The sequence below is a fragment of the Epinephelus lanceolatus genome, chromosome 16 (genome assembly GCF_041903045.1).
Source record: "Epinephelus lanceolatus isolate andai-2023 chromosome 16, ASM4190304v1, whole genome shotgun sequence".
In the NCBI taxonomy this organism is placed as follows: Eukaryota; Metazoa; Chordata; class Actinopteri; order Perciformes; family Serranidae; genus Epinephelus; species Epinephelus lanceolatus.
In genome coordinates, this window is record NC_135749.1 from 37,372,489 (window position 1) to 37,378,276 (window position 5,788).

Below are 5,788 nucleotides of genomic sequence, written 5' to 3' on the forward strand. Positions count from 1 at the left end.
GATACATTAGAAAATAGCAGTAGATTAATTTCCCAAAATACTTATTTGAGCCAGCCCATTTAAATGTTAAGCTTGGATGAAGGTTGCAGATTTAATCAGAAACTATTTTAAAACTGAACGGCTGTGAAGGAGGCTCAAATTAAGCAGAATATCAGCTCTGTGTTGCTTACTTATGAATTCAGAAGCTGTAACCCAAAACTGTATCTAAGAATGTATGAGAAATTACTTAACTCAAAAAAGGTGAAATAGCGCTATCTATTGGTCTAATGAGTCAACTACATCCCCACTGTATCTCTCAGCTTCATCAGATTTCTATGTGCTAAATATGCTCTTGACAAAGTCATTTAACCCTTGGAGGACCGCAGGTCTGTTTGAAACTGTCCAGCAGTAGCTATCCCTGACTGTATGTAGATAAACACTACATATCCCAGCACCCATCACTCTAAACCACAATACAGTCCAGTTTAACATCAAGTGGGCTGCACCAGTAAAACCATTGCTTAATGACTCATACATGATACATAACACCTTTCTTTTAGTGTTAAGACTTACAAGTACATCGTGATAATAACTTCAATAATACGGCTCAGTTTTTCCACATTCAGCCGCTCTACTCTAAACTGTATTGTAGTAATCTTTTGTTGGGAAAATAGTAAAACTGACAGACCACATTCCAATGTCAAACATGGCTGTCTGTACTGACCCCACAGCTCTCTTCTGGACCCGTTTCATCAATTACCCAAGAAAGTATCTGACCTGTAGAGTTTTTCTTTCTTTTGTTCTGAAGAAGTTCAGTAATAGAAAATTATGATTTCTTTTTTTTGTATATTACATATGATTTTGAGGAGCTGTGAATTGTAAGGGGATGTAAGGGGGGTGTAAGTCTGGAGTGGCAGAGAAGTATGTTAGAGTGATGCAGAACATGTATGAGAGCTGTAGGACAGTGGTGAGGTGTGCTGTAGGTGTGACAGAGGAGTTTAAGGTGGAAGTGGGACTGCATCAAGGATCAGCTCTGAGCCCCTTCTTGTTTGCTATGGTGATGGACAGGTTGACAGATGAGGTTAGACAGGAATGTCCATGGACTATGATGTTTGCAGATGACATTGTGATCTGTAGTGAGAGCAGGGAGCAGGTGGAGGAAAATCTAGAGAGGTGGAGGAATGCCCTGGAAAGGAGAAGAATGAAGGTTAATCATAGCAAGACAGAATACATGTGTGTGAATGAGAAGGACCCAAGTGGAACGGTGAGGTTACAGGGAGTAGAAATAAATAAGGTTGAGGATTATAAGTACTTAGAGTCAACAGTCCAGAGCAACGGAGAGTGTGGAAAAGAGGTGAAGAAACATGTGCAAGCAGGTTGGATCGGGTGGAGAAAAGTGTCAGGTGTGATGTGTGATAGAAGAGTACCAGCAAGATTAAAAGGAAAGGTGTGCAAGAAGGTGGTGAGACCAGTGATGTTGTTTGGTTTAGAGACAGTGGCACTGAGGAAAAGACAGGAGGCAGATCTGAAGGTAGCAGAGATGAAGATGTTGAGGTTCTCTTTGGGAGTGACGAGAATGGACAGGATCAGGAATGAGTACATCAGAGGGACAGAGGTTGGAACTGCCAGGCAAGAGTCCTAGAGGAAGATCAAAGAGGAGATTTATGGATGCAGTGAAAGAGGACATGAAGTCAGTTGGTGTGACAGAGGAGAATGCAGAGGATAGGGTTAGATGGAGGCAGATGATTGGCTGTGGCGACCCCTGAAGGGAACAGCTGAAAGAAGAAGACACATGATTTTGAGGAACATCAAAACTGTTGCAAGAAATCTTGGAGTCTGGTTTTACAGTGATTTCAGTTTTGAGCAGCATGTCACAAAGCTTGTGCAGTCATGTTTTATCATATTAGAATTATTAAAAAAAATACAATCCATTTTAATGTTTAGAGACACTGAGACAATTTTACACATCTTCATCTCTTCACACCTGGATCACTGCAACAGCCTCTTTTCTAGCCTGAATCAAAAATCTATTAATCAACTCCAAACTGTACACAATTCAGCAAACAGGCTTTTAACCAGAACCAAGAGATGTGATCACATCACTCCAGTTTTAGCCTCTTAACACTGGCTCCCAGTATGTTTAAGAATAGATTTTAAGATTTTTTTTTTTGGTCTCTCTCCCAAGTATATCTCCGACCTCTTAGTGCCGTACACACCAGGACGTACTTTGAGGTCTTCAGGCAGCAGAGGTCTTTTGTCTGTTCCAGAGGCCTGGCTGAAAAAGAGACAGAGCATTTGCTGTCAGGGCCAAGAGGTTCTGGAACAATCTGCCCGAAGGTCAGCCGAGTCAGTGATCTCTTTTAAATCCCTTCTTAAAACATACTTTTATCAAGTAGTCCAGTTCCTTATGTATTTTCATTCAAAATTCTTGGGGAGTCTATAACCTATACATTTTTGGAATCATTAGAACATGAAGAATATGAAAGCTAATGTTTCCATTTTTTTCAGACTCACCATGGTGGCCATATGGGATTTTAAAAATGGTGAACATTCAAAACACCTTTAAAAAAAAAAGTAAAGTTCCTATGCAGGTGTTTACTTAATGGCTTAATATGCATTTTATTTATTCAGATATTCACATAAACTAAGAACAATCACTTGGACATTAATTAATTGAAATTGGTGGTCTAAGGTCAAAGGTCAAGGTCACTTTGACCTCATAAAACATCTTTATAGCTGTAAGGCAAGAATTTGTTTGCTAACACTTTACGCAAATGTCTAATAGGATAAAATGATGAAGTGATGATATTTTATATCCAAAAGGTCAAAGGTCAACATCACTGTGTCACTATAATGCTCTACAAAAAGACTTTTCTGTCCATTATTCAGCATCATATCTCAGGAACAGATGGAGAGATATTTGGTCAGATACTCACCATTGCAGTGATGGGCTGAGGAGTTGGTAACTCAACTAGTCTTTAGCCATTTCCAATGGGAAATGTGAACATGAGTACAGATTATCCCCAATTCTCTCACCTCATAGTCACTGAAGTACTGGACCCATTTTCACCCAGCCGAATCAGGAGGAAATTAACTTTGATTGAAACACGTCTCTCTTTTAGCAACACTCTCGATAGATCGGGCAACAACTGACATGATCTCTCACTAGGCTGATATTAGGCATTAAGCTAGCAGATAAAAATGAGTGGCAAAATAAGGAACAAACAATAAATTTGTACTTTATCTTGTGTTGTATTGTTTTGAATCAAGACAGGAAGTATACACCATTTAATACCCTTGGCATAGCTTGTAATGTGGTATCTTTGGAAAGAGTAACAGAGAGAGGGACAGAGAAGGTGGACTATTGCACACAATGGTGTATACTTCCTGTCTTGATTCAAAACCTATGATACCTATGATACCTATGATATTTGTAAGTACCACGAGTTGACATGTGCATCACAAGACATGAGCCTATTCATCGGAGATTCCTCCTGGTGAAGGATCTTATGGTATGTGACCCCTTCGTTGCTGGTCAGTCATGTAGTGTGAAAACCACAATGACTTCAAGACTACCGATTACAAGACAGCAAGTTGTACAGTGATCGGAAGACTCTGAAAGTCGTGTAGCGTGGACTTATCTTAAACCAACTTTTGCAGACCTTCCAGTTTCGTCAGCAACAGAGAATGCACTGAATGCAGGTAATGCTTTTGCCTTTTCTGGACCTACAATATCAACTTCCTCGTTTTTGCCGAAGCTTTCAACATATTTGTCGCTCTTTGTGTGACCAGATGCTGAGGTGATGTGACCAGCTTAGGGAAATTTGGCTGTATTCCAGTGTTAACCTATCCAAAGAGTTAACTTAAATCAATCATTTACTTGTGGAGTGGTTTTACTGTAGTTTTGGGTACACTTGCTTCTGTCGTATTACAAATGATATCCACCACAGACTCAGTGAATTCATTGATGACATCGATGGAGGTCTCCTGGAACGTGCCCTATCCTCTGACTGGCTCCATCTCTCACGTCACTGGTGGATGTGTTGAAGTATGTTTACATATCTCAACCTCAACAAGACAGCCGCATGGTCGTTCCTCCTGTACACAGGCAGTGCTGCTCTGCAATCACCTCTGAATGGCGTATGGCCGTGATCCAGAGTGTTTATTCTCTTTGTGGTGCAGGATGAGCAGGAACAGAACAGCACCTCACATTCATATTGTCACACCAGTCCTTATTTACCATTAAGCACACCTCCTCTCTTTCTCTCACCAGAGAGTCTTCTGCTCTGTCAGATCAATAGAAAGAGTCACCTGGCTGAACGACGCTGTCTGTCTGTGCCAACGTTTGACAACTGATGACTGCTAAATAACTTACTGTACTCAACATTAGCTGGGTATGTCAACCAGTGGCTAACGCTAGCTACTGAGGTTAATTTTGCTGTTGTTTTTCTGAAGCCAGCTGCGTAGCTAGTTACCAAGTGTTGTAATAAGAGATACATTAATGAGAGACACAGCAATTATTTACATGATAAAAAACACATGGTTGGCAGGTGCAGCATCAGATTATATTTTAATGTATTGGAAATGGTCCCATTTGTTTCTTTGGCATGAAAAAATTGCAATTAACTCCTAAACTCAGAACCAGTTTGATTTATCATGAGGGATCAACCTGAAAACAGGTTACGCCATTTGAAAGTCCAAGATGGCCACTACAGAGACTTTGAAAAAAAAATGGAAACATTGGTTTTGGGGTTTGTCAGACTCTAAACTTTCCAAAAATGTATAGTTTATAAACTCCCCAAAGTTTTGGACCAAGGTTGAAATCAGGACATAGAGAACCTGACTAAAAGAGCCTCTCTTGATTTTTCTCGAGTTTTAAGTTCATTTAAACTGTCTTTTACGTCCTCTGTTATTATACACCAAAGTGTTTTAATCAGTTCTTTTAAAAGTTTTCATGTCTTGTCTGTTTTAATTGCTAACATGAAAAGCACTTTGCTACTCTGTTTTGAAAAGTTCTTTATAAATGCAGATTATCATTATTACATTATATTTATTTCAATGTTGCAAAACACTGGGTTTCACTGGGTGTCACTTAGGCCCTGTTTACACCTGGTATCAACATGCGGTTTGGGTGATCTGATCTCAAGTGGACAGCCGTAAATACAAGTGTAAGCGACCACCAAGATGCTCATCTGATCACTCAGAACACTTGCCAAGGTGATCTGAGACACATTTGACAACATATCTTTTTAATTTGTAACACTAATGTGTCCTGATGCATCCCCATCAAGGACTATGTCATCAGTGCAGGACGTGGTGGTTGTTTTGTTTTAACTTGTGGAAGGAGACGCTGAAATCTGCGGACAGTGATATCTCCAGCTGTACCCATACAACTGCAAATCTTACTAGCAAGCATGCTTCAGAACAGCTAGCAGAGTATGGATGTAATAACTGCGCGAAGCGGTAATGAAATCTGAACACAGCTGGAGATCCATGATAGGCACAGGTGTGAACAGCGACATGTCTTGGCTGTCCTCTTGTGTGCAGATCACCGAAAATCAAGATAATACCAGATCAAAACAGGCTCTTATTCACACAAAAGGCCTCATCACTGAGTCAGGATATGACTCATACTCAAGTTCTTCCTATTTAAATATAAAGACAGTGTAGAGGAACGATGTCATAAAAATCCAGTTTTGCTCGGTCAAAAAAAAGTATCAGTAATACTGTAGGTCAGTTTTTAATCGTGCAAATACATCATAGCATGGCAATTTCAATTCATCAAATTCATTTGAGATCCAGTCCAAAC